The sequence below is a fragment of the Phyllobates terribilis genome, unplaced genomic scaffold, assembly GCF_046119375.1.
Source record: "Phyllobates terribilis strain yellow unplaced genomic scaffold, ASM4611937v1 Scaffold_11__3_contigs__length_659146591, whole genome shotgun sequence".
NCBI lineage: Eukaryota > Metazoa > Chordata > Amphibia > Anura > Dendrobatidae > Phyllobates > Phyllobates terribilis.
The window spans coordinates 231,597,342-231,616,351 of record NW_027362771.1 but is presented as its reverse complement, the minus strand read 5'-3'; positions in this window follow the sequence as shown (position 1 = coordinate 231,616,351).

Below are 19,010 nucleotides of genomic sequence, written 5' to 3'. Positions count from 1 at the left end.
TAGTATTTGCTTATGCTTTCCATCAAAAGCTGCCAAAAATTAGGACGGAGCAACTTGCAATGCCCCTTACAAGAGCCATGCAGTACAGCATATTACAAACATAAGTCCCATTATTGGGGAGTGGGTGTCCCATAGTATTTGCTTATGCTTTCCCAGCAAAAGCTGCCAAAAATTAGGACGGAGCAACTTGAAATGCCCCTTACAAGAGCCATGCAGTACAGCATATTACAAACATAAGTCCCATTATTGGGGAGTGGGTGTCCCATAGTATTTGCTTATGCTTTCCAAGCAAAAGCTGCCAAAAATTAGGATGGAGCAACTTGCAATGCCCCTTACAAGAGCCATGCAGTACAGCATATTACAAACATAAGTCCCATTATTGGGGAGTGGGTGTCCCATAGTATTTGCTTATGCTTTCCAAGCAAAAGCTGCCAATAATTAGGACGGAGCAACTTGCAATGCCCCTTACAAGAGCCATGCAGTACAGCATATTACAAACATAAGTCCCATTATTGGGGAGTGGGTGTCCCATAGTATTTGCTTATGCTTTCCAAGCAAAAGCTGCCAAAAATTAGGACGGAGCAACTTTAATGCCCCTTACAAGAGCCATGCAGTACAGCATATTACAAACATAAGTCCCATTATTGGGGAGTGGGTGTCCCATAGTATTTGCTTATGCTTTCCCAGCAAAAGCTGCCAAAAATTAGGACGGAGCAACTTGCAATGCCCCTTACAAGAGCCATGCAGTGCAGCATATTACAAACATAAGTCCCATTATTGGGGAGTAGGTGTCCCATAGTATTTGCTTATGCTTTCCCAGCAAAAGCTGCCAAAAATTAGGATGGAGCAACTTGCAATGCCCCTTACAAGAGCCATGCAGTACAGCATATTACAAACATAAGTCCCATTATTGGGGAGTGGGTGTCCCATAGTATTTGCTTATGCCTTGCAAGCAAAAGCTGCCAAAAATAAGGACGGAGGAACTTGCAATGCTGGCACCCTGGTGGTATAGTGGTGGTGGAGGTTGACGATAAGGAGAAGAAGATTAAACAGCCGAAACGAGGAAGTGTATACCCATGTGTGGGTGTGAAGCGGTGCATGTGAATACACCTCCCGAAATAACACAGTGGATTTGACTTTATGTTACTCTGCTGTCATTTGGTGGTGATGAGAAGTCTGGCCCAATCCAGCCCTTGTTCATTTTGATAAGGTTCAGTTGTCAGCATTGTCAGTTGACAGGCGAGTGCGCTTATCAGTTATAATTCCCCCAGCGGCACTAAAAACACGCTCCGATAACACGCTAGCGGCAGGGCAGGCCAGGACCTCCAAGGTGTACAGAGCGAGTTCATTCCAAGTGTCCAGCTTGGATACCCAATAATTAAAAGGCACAGAGGAATCACGGAGGACGCTGGTACGATCGGCAAGGTACTCCCTCACCATCTTTTGAAACTTTCCACTCCTTGTGAGAGTACCCCGCGCCTCAGGGCCTGTAAGCTGGGCGGGTGTTAGAAAACTGTCCCAGAATGTTGACAGTGTTCCCCTGCCTCTGCTGGATTGGAGTTGCATCTCTCTCGCCTGTACTCCTTGGTTGGGCAACGAACTGTGACCTCTGCCGCTAGCGTGTTCAGATGGGAATTTTTTTAAGAGTTCTGCAGCAAGGGCCTTCTGGTATTGCCCCATTATTATTCCTCTCCACCTCAGGAATAAGAGAGTGAAAGTTCTCCTTGTAGCGGGGGTCTACAAGTGTCACCAACCAGTAATCACTGTCACCCAACATTTTGAAAACGCGAGGGTCACGGTTAAGGCAGCGTAACATAAAGTCAGCCATGCGTGCCAGACTGGTAACGGGCAAGATTTCCGTGTCCTCACCAAGATGACGACTGACCATGCTCTCCTCCTCCTCCTCCTCCTCCTCCCCCCTGTCCTCAGGCCACCCACGTTGAACCGACGGTATGACACTTGTACAGGTACTACCGTCTACAACGCATGATAGCAGCTCCTGTTCTTCCTCCTCCTCCTCCTCCTCCTCTCCCTCATTGTCCCCCAATGCACGTTGGGATGAGATGAGGCTGGGCTGTGTGTATTCGCCCGCTACTGCTTCTTGATCCATCTCATCATACTCTGGCTGCAATGCCTCCTCTTTAATTCTCTGCAGAGAGCGTTGCAAAAGACAGACAAGTGGGATGCTGACACTAATGATGGCGTCATCGCCACTCACCATCTTGGTGGCCTCCTCAAAGTTTGTCAGGATGGTACATATGTCAGACATCCACGTCCACTCCTGAGGTCTTATGTGTGGAGTCTGACCTGAATATCGACGGCCTTGTTGCAGCTGGTACTCCACAACTGCTCTCTTCTGCTCACAAATCCTTTGCAACATGTGGAGGGTAGAGTTCCAACGTGTTGGGACATCACACACCAGTCGGTGTGCCGGAAGCTGCAAACGCTGCTGCAACACAGCAAGGGCGGCGGAAGCTGTAGCCGACTTGCGAAAATGAGCTGACAGGCTGCGTACTTTCACGAGCAGATCTGGCAACTCGGGGTACGATTTAAGAAACCGCTGAACCACGAGGCTAAGCACATGAGCCAGGCATGGTACGTGTGTGATCTCACCTCGCCTCAGAACCGCCACCAGGTTACGGCCATTGTCACACACGACCATGCCGGGATGTAGGTTCAGCGGTCTCAGCCAGCGATCTGCCTGCTCTTTCACAGCTGTCCACAACTCACAAGCAGTGTGAGGTTTATCACCTAAGCTTATGAGTTTCAGCACAGCCTGTTGCCGCTTGGCGGAGGCAGTACTGCAATGCTTCCAGCTTGTAACTGATGTGGTGATATCTGAGATGGAGGCTGAACATGAGGAGGAGGAGGAGGAGGAGGATGCGCAGGAGCTGTACACTGTGGGGGCAACTCTGACTGACATAGGGCCCGCAATCCTCGGTGTGGGGAGGATGTGTTCCGTCGCAAGGTCTGACTGGGTCCCGGCTTCCACTATGTTTACCCAGTGTGCCGTCAGAGAGATGTACCGTCCCTGGCCACAAGCACTTGTCCACGTGTCCGTTGTCAGGTGGACTCTCCCAGTAACTGCGTTGTTGAGGGCACGGCAGATGCTTTGGGACACGTGCTTGTGTAGTGCGGGGATGGCACACCGGGCAAAATAGTGTCGGCTGGGGACCGAGTACCGAGGGACGGCCACCGCCATAAGATTGCGGAAGGATTCCGTCTCCACCAGCCTAAAAGGCAGCATTTCCAATGCAAGCAGTCGTGAAATGTGTGAATTTAGGAATGTGGCCTGTGGGGCATTAGCTGCGAATTTCCGCTTTCGTTCAAAGGTCTGGGATATGGACAATTGAACGCTGCGGAGGGACGTGGACGTGGACGTTGATGCTGTTTCTTGAGAAACTGCCATAACAAGTGAAGACTGAGAGGAGGGGGCATCTTTACATGCAGTATGGACAGGGGATTGCTTTGCACACACAACAGGGGGTTCTATTGCACGCACAACAGTGGAAGAAGCAGTGGTGACACCCGCTGACACTGGTCGTGGACCCTGGGTTTCGCCCCACAAAGTCGGGTGCTTTGCTGCCATGTGCCTGATCATGCTGATGGTGGTCAGGCTGGTAGTTTTGTCACCCCTGCTGATGCTGGCATGGCAGGTGGAACATATGGCCTTTTTGGGGTTATCAGCAGAGTCTTTAAAAAAATTCCAGACTCTGGAAGACCTACCGCTTGTACTGGCAACGTCCCTCGTGTTGGTGTTACGGGGAACGGTTGCCTGCCTTCTGTCTGCGGCCACCACACTGCTTCTTCCTGCCTGTTGGGGTACTCTGCCTCCCTCCCCCTGTGTGCTGCTGGCCTCACTTTGCATGTCCTCTTTCCACGTTGGGTCAGTTACTAGATCATCCACCACCTCCTCCTCTTCCACTTGCGCACCACGATCCTCCTCCTCACTTCCTGGCAATTGTGTCTCGTCATCGTCCACCTCTTGTGACAGATTGCCAACGTCGACTTCCTGTGGCCGTGGCTGTTCAAATATTTGGGCATCGCAACATGGGATCTCCTCTTCTACCACTTCAAGCGTATCAGGCGAGGGGCCCAAATATGGAAATGGACCAGTGAACAGCTCTTCAGAGTGTCCAAGTTTGGGATCACTTGCTGTCTGACGGCACTCGGCATGGTGGGAGGAAGGAGCATCAGGGTGAGGAGGAGTATGCGGTCGAGACTCACGGCTACTAAAAGTTGACCGTGTGGAAGACAGACCGGAGGTGGTGGTGCCCAGGTAACTGGAAGTATTATCTGCTATCCAATTAATAACCTGTTCACTGATCAGTTCTCAATACTGGTGTTGTTCTGTGCTTCCCTAGTAATTCGGTCAAGAAGTGGGAGCGAGAAGATGTGGCTGTTGGTTGTGGCACATTTTCACCTTGGCCACGGCCCCGTCCTCTGCACGAACCATCACCAGAACGTCCACTTCCACGTCCCTTGCCACGCGCCTTGCCCATTGTAAATGAAGTAAAATAGCTTACACTTGCACTATCAATGGAAAAAGGGTAATAAAGAGTAGATTAGAACAGTGGAAGAGGAAAACCACAGTTATTGTTTACTGGGGTATACCACACTTTTTTAAATAGAGATAATTGCGGCTGAACAGTGAGCGACACACTCAAACTGCTTTTTTTTTTTATACCAAAGGCCCAAAACTGGATAGTACAGCGATTTGACCCGTGGAACTGCGAAACCACACTGGGATGTCGGGCCTACACAAGACTATTTTCAACAGATATATTTTTGTGTCACAACAGTCAGGAGATACTACTGTTTTTCTTTACAGAAAAAATTACCAAAAGCTGAATAATAGAGATTTTTTACCGTGGGATGGCAAAACCACAGTTATTGTTTACTGGGGTATACCACACTTTTTTAAACAGAGATATTTGCGTCTGAACAGTGAGCGACACACTCAAACTGCTTTTTTTTTAGATACCAAAGGCCCAAAACTGGATAGTACAGCGATTTGACCCGTGGAACTGCGAAACCACACTGGGATGTCGGGCCTACACAAGACTATTTTCAACAGATATATTTTTGTGTCACAACAGTCAGGAGACAATACTGTTTTTCTTTACGGAAAAAACTACCAAAAGCTGAATAATTGAGATTTTTTACCGTGGGATGGCAAAACCACAATTATTGTTTACTGGGGTATACAACACTTTTTTAAATAGAGATATTTGCGGCTGAACAGTGAGCGACACACTCAAACTGCATTTTTTTTAGATACCAAAGGCCCAAAACTGGATAGTACAGCGATTTGACCCGTGGAACTGCGAAACCACACTGGGATGTCGGGCCTACACAAGACTATTTTCAACAGATATATTTTTGTGTCACAACAGTCAGGAGATACTACTGTTTTTCTTTACAGAAAAAATTACCAAAAGCTGAATAATAGAGATTTTTTACCGTGGGATGGCAAAACCACAGTTATTGTTTACTGGGGTATACCACACCTTTTTAAATAGAGATATTTGCGGCTGAACAGTGAGCGACACACTCAAACTGCTTTTTTTTTTAGATACCAAAGGCCCAAAACTGGATAGTACAGTGATTTGACCCGTGGAACTGCGAAACCACACTGGGATGTTGGGCCTACACAAGACTATTTTCAACAGATATATTTTTGTGTCACAACAGTCAGGAGACACTACTGTTTTTCTTTACGGAAAATACTACCAAAAGCTGAATAATAGAGATTTTTTACCGTGGGATGGCAAAACCACAGTTATTGTTTACTGTGGTATACCACACTTTTTTAAATAAAGATATTTGCGGCTGAACAGTGAGCGACACACTCAAACTGCTCTTTTTTAAGATACCAAAGGCCCAAAACTGGATAGTACAGCGATTTGACCCGTGGAACTGCGAAACCACACTGGGATGTCGGGCCTACACAAGACTATTTTCAACAGATATATTTTTGTGTCACAACAGTCAGGAGACACTACTGTTTTTTTTTACGGAAAAAACTACCAAAAGCTGAATAATAGAGATTTTTTACCGTGGGATGGCAAAACCACAGTTATTGTTTACTGGGGTATACCACACTTTTTTAAACAGAGATATTTGCGTCTGAACAGTGAGCGACTCACTCAAACTGCTTTTTTTTTAGATACCAAAGGCCCAAAACTGGATAGTACAGCGATTTGACCCGTGGAACTGCGAAACCACACTGGGATGTCGGGCCTACACAAGACTATTTTCAACAGATATATTTTTGTGTCACAACAGTCAGGAGACACTACTGTTTTTCTTTACGGAAAAAACTACCAAAAGCTGAATAATTGAGATTTTTTACCGTGGGATGGCAAAACCACAATTATTGTTTACTGGGGTATACAACACTTTTTTAAATAGAGATATTTGCGGCTGAACAGTGAGCGACACACTCAAACTGCATTTTTTTTAGATACCAAAGGCCCAAAACTGGATAGTACAGCGATTTGACCCGTGGAACGGCGAAACCACACTGGGATGTCGGGCCTACACAAGACTATTTTCAGCAGATATATTTTTGTGTCACAACAGTCAGGAGACACTACTGTTTTTCTTTACGGAAAAAACTACCAAAAGCTGAATAATAGAGATTTTTTACCGTGGGATGGCAAAACCACAGTTATTGTTTACTGGGGTATACCACACTTTTTTAAATAGAGATATTTGCGGCTGAACAGTGAGCGACACACTCAAACTGCTTTTTTTTTAGATACCAAAGGCCCAAAACTGGATAGTACAGCGATTTGACCCGTGGAACTGCGAAACCACACTGGGATGTCGGGCCTACACAAGACTATTTTCAACAGATATATTTTTGTGTCACAACAATCAGGAGACACTACTGTTTTTCTTTACGGAAAAAACTACCAAAACCTTAATAATAGAGATTTTTTACCGGTGGATGGCAAAACCACAGTTATTGTTTACTGGGGTATACCACACGTTTTTAAATAGAGATATTTGCGGCTGAGCATTGAGCGACACACTCAAACTGTTTTTTTTTTTAGATACAAATGGCCCAAAATGGATAATACAGAGGTTTGAACCGTGGAAGTGCAAAACAACACTTCTGTTTCTACGCCAGACTATTTTCAACAGTTATATTTGTGTCTGAAAAATCAGAGACACGCTTTTTTGGGGGGGGGGGGGGGTTCACACCAAAAGGTTAATAAGACGGGTATTTGTACTGTGTGAAGGAGGAAAAAAAAGGAGGATTTAGATGAAAAAAAAAAGGATTTTTCCTGGCCCCCGACACCTGGTGCTAAGTCCAGCAATTTCAGCAACAGGAGCACACAGGACTGTAATGCAGCATTTGCTGGTATAACCACTGTGTCTCCTATACAGCCTTCCTGCCTGGTATCTGGGATGGATATTAGGCCTGAAAAGGACTGTTTGTTTGTTCTGGCAGCCTTTACAGACCCTACACTAACTATTTCGCAGTTTATATCTCTCCCTAAATCAGCAGCGCTGTCCCTACACTGTCTAATCCGGAGTGACTGTGTCCAAGATGGCGGCGCCCCGTTTTAAATACTCGAGGTGACGCTGTGCGGCCAGCCAATCACTGTAATGCCCACAACCAACATGGCTGCAGCATTACAGTGACTGGCTGGCAATCCCTGCATGTTCATTGGCTCTGTAAAAAGCGCCAAACATGCAGGGCGGAGACCCGAGCTCCCACCCGAGTAACCCGAAAATGCTCGGTGCTCGCCGAACATCCCGAGTAGCGTGATGCTCGGGTGAGTACCGAGCAGTGTCTAGCATGTTCTCTCAACACTAGTAGGGACAACTGAACGCTGCACTGGGACAAGGACGTGGACGGTGACTGTTGCAAGTCTGCAACGACAGGTGCATGGTGGGAGGCATCTTCGCATGCGCCAAGGATCACTTATGATGGGCACACTTTTAGACAGTGACCTGGGAGTCAGAGATGCTTCCAGAGGTCTTCCCCATGCTGTTCCCATGTCTTTTCAGCACTGTATGCATGTGTGTGATGATGTCTCACACAGCACATGGCCAGATAAGGTTGTAAAATGTTTAAATGACATTTCCTTGTGAATGCATTTGTCTAGGTTGAAAGCAATGCAAAAGTGCAAAAACGCATCAAAAACGCTACGTGTCAACATAGCCCAAGTTGTGCAGGAGTATTTTTGTTTTTGGTTATTTATTTTGCCTTATATACAAGTCATTACCCTGGAAAGGATGTTCCTTAACATATTTCCCAGTAAAATCCATTTTGGTTTAGTTTTTGTATGTTTTATTGTGAGTTTGTAAAAGTGGCGTAATACTCTGACAACGTTGTTGACAGCATTGATCTGGGAGTCAGAGATGCTTCCAGGGGTCTTCCCCATGCTGTTCTCATGTCATTTGAGCACTGTTCCCATCGATTTGGGCAATTTTTAGGCCCTCTGCAGACCGCCGGGGGGAGCCGCCTGAAAAATGCTCGAGTTTCCCATAGACTTACATCGGGCTCGGTGCTCGGGTCGAGCACCCGAGTATTCCAATTTGCTCGACCTGAGCAACGAGTACCCGAGCATTTTAGTGCTCGCTCATCACTAGTAAAGAGTCCAGACATCATTATAATAAATACGGTTATTAAAGTAAAGCTGCATGAACTGGTCATCAGCCAGTATCTGTATATGTCCAGATGCAAAGTTCTCTTGAGAGCATGGAGGGTGTAGGAATAGATGATAGGACCAGATTCTGAGGAAAATTTATGAAAAGATAATAGAGAGCTTAGGTTAGTAAGTTGATGTGATAAGCCTTTCTATAAAGATGTGTTTTTAGGGAATGTTTAATACTGTGAATACTTTCAATTAATCAGATTATCTAGGGAAGTTCATTACAGGGTTCCAGTGCAGCACCAAAAAAAAATCTTGCAGTCGGGAATTATAGGTTCAAATTACACAGGTCTGCGACTAAAAAGCTGTTTTATTATTTTCATATAATTTCCATGTATTTTGGTCTTTTGGTAATGAAAAATATATTGAAAAAAACCTAAACGTCAGGACTTGCCACAAACCTATAGGTCCTTCTGCAAAATCTGGTGTCAATCATTGGCAGACAGCTTATTTTCTTTCCCCATTAACATCAACAGGAACTGCGTGATTGTCTGGTGGCAGTCAGGGTTTAGTGACATAATGAAAGGTCCTTATGTTTTCAAGAAACTTGCACTGGAATTTCATTCATCAATCGTGTTTCCCCAAATTAGCGTTAAGTCTTTGTGGAAGTGTATTAATTTGTTTCACCATTTCTGTTTCATTAGTGGTGAATCAACAGCTGAATATTACAGACTTTGTGAAAAAAGTATACTTCGGACTAAAACTTGGAGATGAAGATTAAGTTTGGGCGCCTCATAAAGTGTGCAAACGGTGTGTTGAGGACCTCCGAAATTGGTTCAAGGGTAAGAAAAAAGCTTTCCGTTATGGGATTCCTATGGTATGACGAGAACAAAAGAACCATAGTATCGACTGTTAGTTTTGTTCATGCAATGTGAAAGGGTATAATTCCAAATAGAAGCATTCCAATTCATACGCCAATCTGAACTCATCAATTCGTCCCATCCCCCATGGCACAGATATACCAATACCCAAGGCCCCTGCTACCTTGGAAGAGATACTGTAGCGCCCTGAGGGTTCGGCCGCTACAGGGGTATTGCACCTCAGACCAGAGGTGTGATATTCCACTCCCAGGTAAGGATGGAGTATGGACCAGGGCTCAGTTAGCTGCATACAGCACACACACCCCATTTCCGAGGGACAGCTCAACGGTGCTCCCACTAGACAGAAGTGCAGGCACGACCGACTATGTCCCTGCCTGGAGTGGGGAGGGGGTGGAACACCCAGTGCTGTAGGGGCAGATAGGGGTTGGTTCCTGAGCGTAGATAGGAGCTCATTGGTTGCTGGTCACCTGGGCTCATGGTCAGAGGGAGGTATAAAAGGTGGGCACCATCTTAGAACAGTGTTCAGTCTGTGAGGAGAGGAGAGCTGACAGGGAGCAGCAGCTCAGGCTGAGTGCTGCTCCAGAGGCAGGCCTAGAGAAGAGGCCGGAGCCTGAGAGGAGAAGGAGAAGTGGGCCTGGAGAAGAGGCCAAGGGAAGGAGGAGAAGACCGAACAGGAAAGAAGGAGAAGAGAGAGAGAAACAGAAGGGCTCAGGAACAAGAAGGTGGAAGGGACCCTAAGAACCCACGAGAATCCAGGGTGAAGGGTCAGGCAGATTAAGGGTACCGGATCCCAAGTTGGTGGAGGAGAAACTACCCTCAGCCAAAGACCGGTCGTCGTGATCATTTATTGGTGCGACACCTCATCAAACCTGCTAGGAAGGCACCATATAGGACAGCGGAGGACGGGGCCCACGTTTACCCGCACAAGTCCGCGGAAGCTGGACAAAAGTGGGTCACTGGTGAGGCAGGCCAGAGAAAGGATTAAAGGGGGTCCTGTGCCATGGTCCTGAACTGCCTGGGAGTTGACCAAGCCCCTCACCTGGTGGACGCAGCACGGCTCGGGCAGTCATTCCCTGCAGAAGTGACTTGGATATTAACCGTGAGTAAAGACCCTGGACTGCAGTACGTTGTCTGTGTGCTTTTTCGCTCCTCCGGCACTACCGGTACTGGGACTCTCACCACCATCACTCTAACCATCCACTACACTGCCCTGGGGCCGCACTCTTCCCGTGGGGAGTCACACCATCCAAGCTGCATTCATCATCGGCCCCAGCGGACTGCCTTGCAGCGGCGGTTCCTAATAACCGCAATCCACGGGTGGCGTAGTCGGACATTATCTAAAGTACAGTAGCAGACTACCATTGGTCTGACCACCCTGAGCCGCGGGACCGGGCTGCCACTACTACCCCCATCTTTCCCCTATCGCCCGGATCCGCGTGCCCCACGGCCCAGGGGGCGAGTCAATACCTAGCACCGATGAAGATGGAATCATATCTGAACCAGATGACGAATCAAGTTCTGACTTTGAAGATGATACAAGACAGACATTTTTTTTCCCAGGAGGAAATGAAGGATTTAGTAAGAGACTTGAATCTTCCCAAAGATGCCGCTGAGTTACTCGGATCAAGGCTCAAAAGCAGTAATTTATTGTTACCAGGAGTGTTATTTTCATGGTTCAGACATTGTAAAAAGGAGTTCGTTCCTTACTTTGCCCAGGAAGATAAGTTGGTTTATTGCATCAATGTCGAAGGTTTGATGGGTCAATTCAAAATCTAATATGATTCAGCGCAAGGCGTCTTTTTATAGATTCCTCAAAAAGAAGTCTCAAAGCAGTTTTACTCCACAACGGTGGTTTTTACGCTTCCATCCTTGTAGGTCATTCCGTATACTTGAAGGAAACCTATGAGAATTTGGAATTGGTTCTTTGTAAACTTAAATATGAAGACCACGGTTGGCAAGTGTGTGGGGATTTGAAGGTCTTGTGCATGCTGCTCTGGCAACAAGATGGGTATACCAAATACCCTTATTTTCTGTGTCTGTGGGACATTCGAGACTGATAAAGTCACTAGACCAAGAAGAGTTGGCAGCTGAGGGTGCTTACAGTCCGTGAAAAAAATGTCCTCTGAGAAACCTTGGTACCTCCCTATAAAGTTCTTCTATTGCCTTTCCACGTAAAATTGGGCTTGATGAAGCAATTCGTAAAATCACTTCCAAGAGATGGGGAATGCTTCAAATAATTGGTCACCAAGTTTCAAAGCCTCTCGGATGCAAAATTGAAGGAAAGTGTGTTCGTCAAACCAGACATTAGAAGGCTTATAGCTGATAAAAAGTTCGTCAATACCATGACGGATCCTCAAAAGAAGAGTGGATTGTATTTAAAGAGGTCGTAGAGAAATTTTTATGCAATAAAAAAGATCCTGACTACAAAAAGATCGTCGGATGAATGCTGAAAGCATTTCAAGCTTTGGGTTGCCCGATGAGTTTGAAAGTGCATTTCCTCCATTCCCATCTTGATTACTTTCCTGAAAAATTTGGGAGCTGTGAGTGAAGAGCAAGGTGAACGATTCCACGAGGACATTAACCCATTTACAGCCAGTGGCATATTAGTACGCACCAGGCTGTCACCCCCTGTTCAGCGGGGGCTCCGGCGCTGAGCCCACACTGAACAGGGCACATGTCAGCTGATTATTACAGCTGACATGTGCCCGCAACAGCCGCAGGTGGAATTGCGATCCACCCGCGGCTGTTAACATGTTAAATGCCGCTGTCAATCTCTGACAGCGACATTTAACATTGCCGTGCTGGAAGCGCGTCAGTTACCCCGCCCATCGGTGACCCCGTCACGTGATCGCGGGTCACCGATGCGTGGGTATGACACCCCTGGGTCTGCAGCAGACCCCAGTGGTTGTTATGTGCTGATCGCTATGATCGCCACCTAGTGGTCAGCGCTCATAGCACAGGACCATTTCTGCTACATAGAGGTGATCTGCTCATCAACCCATGGGTTGTAGTGAATATCCATGGTCTTTAATAGCAGGCACACTGACCGCAGAGCGCAGCAGGAGCCCCGCTGTGGTACAGTGCGCCAACTATTGAAGAGACTGAATGGTCAGTGCTCCCCAGAGTCCCGGCGCGGGGAGCAGTGACTACTCCAGCACAGCATCTCACACTGTGTGAGGGCGCATGGCAGGGATGCCATGCATGCCCTGCCATGTGCGGCTCACACAGTGAGAGTCTTGGCAGCAGAGCAGGACAGCGCTGGAGGAGAGAGGAGGTGAGTATGATTGTTTATTGTTTTTGTGGGCAGCGTGATGGGGGCTCAAGGGGTGCCATACATACCAGGATGGGGGATCAAGGGGTACCATGCATACAAGGATGGGGGATGCAGGGGTGCCATGCATACAAGGATGGGGGATCAAGGTGTGCCATGCATACCAGGATGGGGGATCAAGGGGTGCCATACATACCAGGATGGGTGATCAAGGGGTGCCATGCATGCCAGGATGGGGGATCAAGGGGTGCCATGAATACCAGGATGGGGGATCAAGGGGTGCCATGAATACCAGGATGGGGGATCAAGGGGTGCCATACATACCAGGATGGGAGATCAAGGGGTGCCATGAATACCAGGATGGAGGATCAAGGGGTGCCATGCATAGCAGGATGGGGGATCAAGGAGTGCCATGCATACCAGGATGAGGGATCAAGGGGTGCTATGAATACCAGGATGGGGGATCAAGGGGTGCTATGAATACCAGGATGGGGGAATCAAGTGGTGCCATAAATACCAGGATGGGGGATAAAGAGGTGCCATGCATAGCAGGATGGGGGATCAAGGGGTTCCATGAATACTAGGATGGGGATCAGGGGGTGCCATGCATACCAGGTTGGGGAATCAAAGGGGTGCCATGAATACCAGGATGGGGGATCAAGGGGTGCCATGAATACCAGGATGGGGGATCAAAGGGTATCATGCATACCAGGATGGGGGATCAAGGGGTACCATGCATTCCAGGATGGGTATGAGGGCCACGTATGCCAGGATGGGATGGGGGCCACGTATGCCAGGAAGGAGGGGCCAAACATACCAGGATGGAGGATATTAACAGAATTGAGGGACATTACCCCAATACCAGTGTCAGCAGCAGACCCCTTCCCCCATAACAGGGTATCATGACCACATTTTTTGCTTAAATTTTTTTTCCTATTTTCCGCCTCTAAAACCTAGGTGCGTATTATGGTCTGGTGCGTCTTATAGTCCGAAAAATATGGTACATCACATGAGAGACACTGACACTGCTGTATATACATGACATGGGAGACACTGAGATTACTGTACATACATGACATGGGAGACACTGAGATTACTGTACACACATCATGTGGGAGACACTGAGTCTGCTATTCATACAACACGTAGGAGACACTGACGCTATTGTCCATATATCACATGGTAGACTGTGATCAGTGAATACATCACAATGAGCAAGACGAGAGCACAGAGTGTGCTAATTCTGCCCACAAAGAACGTCCTGACATTGGCAGTGGCCAGCATCAGGACGTAATCCAGCGTTGCATGTGCTGGAGCATTCAGTAGTGAATGCTGCATGTGCTGGAAGCCCAAGCACTGTGGCCCATCAGAAATTTGCCTGAGGGCAGTAGCAAATAACTTTGTAAATGACCTGAGATTCCATGCTCCTGGTCTAGATTGTAATGAACAGAAACTGGATTGTAAAAGGTCAATAAGAGCATTATTTGAAAGATCAGAAATGGAGACCAGGATCAGCGCTGTCTTCTGTTGCCACGATTGAATCAAGGAAGATGTCTTTTTTGATTGCTTCAATGAGCATTTATTTAAAAAGAAAAGATTAAATCACTACTTTACACAACACGTTTCGACTGCTTACAGCCTTCATCAGGCTCAACACCTGATGAAGGTTGTAAGCAGCCGAAACGCGTTGTGTAAACTAGTGTTTTAATAATCTTTTAATAATCTTTTATCTGTGGAAAACTCCAGAAGCGGTTTCCCCTGTCTCTCCAGGAATAGCTGCAGTCTATCACTTTTAAATCCAAACCAAAATGAGAGTTGTGCCTCAGGCAGCACAAAAATATCAGGTGAGCAAGTTTTCTTATGCAACTCACCTTTTACAACTTGATAGAAACTCACTACGCTTAGATAGCACCACATCTTTTTTTCTCTTTTAGGATACTCCATTATTTGAAAGATAGAGGATTAGACAAGAGTTGATCAAGAGCTCCAGGAGTTTTGAGATGAAGTGGAAAAAGGTCTGTAGCTATCTTAGCAGTTCTGGTAAAATGATTTTTTAAAGACTGGCATGCTTGATTAAAGAGGGAAAGAAACTGGAAGAAAGAAAATGGTTAAGTATTTTAGTTAACTGGTTAGCAATGGCCAGAGAGAAGAACTAGAAGAGGTATGCTGGAATAACGTGCAGTTAGTAGAGTGAGAAGAAGAGAGGAATATAATAAGTACCGTAATTCTTTTGTGACTGGTTTAATGTAAAAAAAAAGAAATCCAAATCAAATCAATATTTGGTGTCTCTAGCCTTTTGTCTTGAAAACAGCTTCTAGGTACATTTGCACACAGTTTTTAAAGAAACTCTGCAGGGAGTTTGTTCCAAATATACTGGAAAACTGACCAGAGATCTTCCATAAATGTAAGCTTGCACAAAACTTTCTGTCTCTACATATAATCCTGAAAAACTCAATGATATTTAGATCAGGGCTCTTTGGGGCCATATCAACATTTCCAGGGCTCCCTGTTCTTCTTTAATCTAACGATAGTTGTCAATTGCTATGCTGTGATCATGGTCATGCTGCTGAATAATTTTAGAACCAATCAGATGTTTCTGCAGAATAAATTTGAAGTCAACCAGATGCCTCCTTGATAGTATTGCATGATGCATTGACATCTGCCTTTATTTTTCATCAATGAAGACACCATTAATTTTGACCAAATCCCTAAAAAAATGCAGGAATTTCCACCATGCTTCATTGCTGTCTGCAGACCCTCATACTGCTTTCCAACTATTTGGTTAGAAATCTGCCTTCTGTTACAATCCTATATTTCAAATTTTGAATCATAATCCAGGGCACCTGCAACTTATTTTTTTAACCCCAGTTCCTATGTTTTATTGCACAGCTGAGTCGCTTAGCCATGTTTCCATTTCATATGTATGGCTTTTTGGCCACAATTTTTCCATGAAAAAACTTCTTGCCAGACGTTTCTGAACAGTAGACGGCTGTAGCTGGGTACCACTGGTTGATGCCAGTTCTGAGCTGATGGCACTGTTGGACTTCTTCTGATCTAGAAGGGAAGCATGATGTGTCTTTCATCTGTTCATCCCTTGGCTCACCACTGCATCTACGGTCTTGAACTTTGCCCATTTCTTGATGCATCTTCAAAAGAGCTGTTAATGCAGTATAACTACCTTGTACCTAGTGTCTTGTTGCTGTGCTTAATATTGACATAAGGAATGACCTGTGACATGAAACAAGTATAGGGATGATAGCATTAAAAGCAAGTAATAGCGTATCAAAAAGTAAATTTATTCTGCCAAATACAACTACTTTTCAACCTCTAGCAGGTTTTTATCAAGCATGCTATTTGATACACCATCACCTGAATTGGATGCTATCATACCTACAATTCAATTGTTACCTAGTGTGGTTCCTTGGTTTTCGACTCTGCGTCCCTTTGATGAAGGAGTGCTGCGGGCTATATCCTATGCTGAAAAAACAAGAGAAACACCAGCTCACCTGAGTCTAAGCGTCCTGGGGCACGGAGTGCGAAGAACCACCTCGAAATGACACAAATGAAAAAGAGAAGAGGCCAAACGAGCTCAAACTTTAGGTAATTTATTATCTCCTACTTTTATTAACCCCAAAAAACAACACCACACGAGGCTTAATTGTAAGGGCTTTTTTAGATGCGGTCAGAGTCGTTGTGGAATATGTTGATATGTTAAAGTCACAAAGGAATTTTCCAACACAGAGAAAACACAACAACACGAGATCAAACAATTTATCAATTGTAATAGCGAATATCTGGTATATGTAATAGAATGTACAGCCTGTAATTTACTCTATGTGGGCTCAACAATACGAAAATTTAAAAAGCGCATTGCGGAGCATATCAGAGATATTGTGAATGTTACTAACCGCAATGTATCTTATGCTTCTAGGCATTTTAGACAGTCCCACAATAGAAATATCTCTTCTCTCCAAATATTTGGAATTGAATGTTTGTCATTGAATCCAAGAGGAGGTGACAACCGGAGACGCCTCCTGGATCGTGAAGCTTTCTGGATGTACTTTCTTGACACATGTCTTCCGGCCAGGTTAAAAATGCGGAGAGAGCTTCTTTCTCATTATCACGAATAATTGGTATATGCATCTACTATTCATCGTGTTTTCTTGCATCCAAGTATGATCACAAGTTTTTCTATGCGTTTTTTTCTTTTGCTTGTCATACTATTTAACTTTCTACTCTGTCATAGATAACACCCCATTCTAGTGGGTGTTTCTTAATTGTCACATGATTTGTATACTTTTGTTTTATTGGTCGAGCCACATATATATACTAGGCATTTGCCATATGTCTGTAGCTTGACAAAGAACGCACTATAGGCGTTCGAAACGCGTTGCTCTTATGGGCCTTTTTTGGACATGTGCTGTAGTGTTTGTATTTTAATCTAAATAAAGAAGAAACTTTTTGGGACTTACCTGTGGCTGGAGCCTCTTCCCTTTTTTCATTTATATCCTATACTATTGCCTGTGACATAAAACAGCCTTACACAACCTCACCTTTTGTATCAGAAGTTGGCTGTTCTGCACCCAGTTTTTAGCTTCCTAAACAGCTGTTTTTTTTTCAATTAATGACTATCTTAACTTACATATGAGAAGGGTGATCATTATCACATGATTGGTATAACTGGTTACTCATACACCTGACTGTAATCCCACAAAATCTCTGACTTTGTGCAAATGTACCTAGAGGAAACATATTATGTGCACTTATTAAAGCGCACCTGTCAGCAGGATTGTGCTCAGTAAACTACATACACTGTCAGGTGGGCGACATTACACTGATTAATATGATACCTTGGTTGATTAAATCTGTCCTGTGGTTCTTGTTTAATCTGCACTTTCAGTTTGGAGATAATGATATGCTCGTGCTTCGGGGCGGCCTGTGGGGTGGGCTCTATCAGGTGCTCTGCTTACATATTCATCTGTATGCTCTTATGACAGCTCACTGATCCTTTACTGACCTGCCTCCTAGTTTACATAATGCATCTAGTAGTGCGGGGCTAGGTAACATCTGTAATTTACCATACTTTGGAAGCACAGGGAGAAAACTAAAAAAAAAGTATATTCGAACACATACAATTGAAACCAGAAGTTTACATACACTATATAAAAAGACACATATGCATGTTTTTCTCGATATCTGACATGAAATCAGAATAAACCTTTCCCATTTTAGGTCAATTAGGATTACCATAATTTTTAATATTTGCCAAATGCCAGAATAATTCATGGCAGAGTATGATGAATCAATAGATGTCCCTGGCACAATAACCTCACTAAAAAGCTTGGGCAAGTGTCCAGGGTTGCAGGGGGGCATTGGAAGAAAACACATTCGCAATCAACCCTCACTTCCGTTAAACAGGCCTACTTCACAACCCTCATATCTTCCTTATCCTACAACACCAAACAACTATTGAACACTTTTAACTCCCCCCTCCGCCCTCCACTGCCCCCTCCAACCTCCCTCATCGCTGCTGAGGACTTTGCCACACATTTCAAAAACAAGATTGTCCAAATAAGGCAAGCCTTCATTGTCCGACCACCACAACCCCTTTGTTTTCCAGACCATTGCCCTTCCCCTACAACCTCCCTCTCCAACATCACTGAAGGAGAGCTTACTCGCCTCCTCTCCAAATCACACCTCACCACTTGCGCACTTGACCCCATCCCATCCCACCTCCTCCCCAACCTCACCCCCACACTCATCCCATCTCTAGCCCATCTCTTCATCCTATCACTAACTTCTGGCACCTTTCCTTCTGCTTTCAAACATGCCACAATCACGCCCATCCTCAAAAAGCCATCCCTCAACCCAACTGCTTTGTCCAGCTATCGCCCCATATCACTGCTCCCATTCGCCTCCATACTCCTTGAGCAACATTTTCACGCTAAACTCGCCTGTCACCTCTCATCTAACTCTCTCTTTGACAACCAACAATCTGGCTTCCATCCCTACCATTCCACTGAAACTGCCCCTACCAAAATTACTAATGACTTAGTTACAGCCAATACTAACAGACAATTCTCCATACTCCTCCTTCTAGACCTGTCCTCTGCCTTTGACACAGTTGACCACTGCCTCCTACTACAGATCCTCTCTTCCTTTGGTATCAAAGACCTTGCCTTATCCTGGATCTCCTCATACCTTTCCAACTGCACATTTAGCGTCTCCAACTCCCATACTACCTCC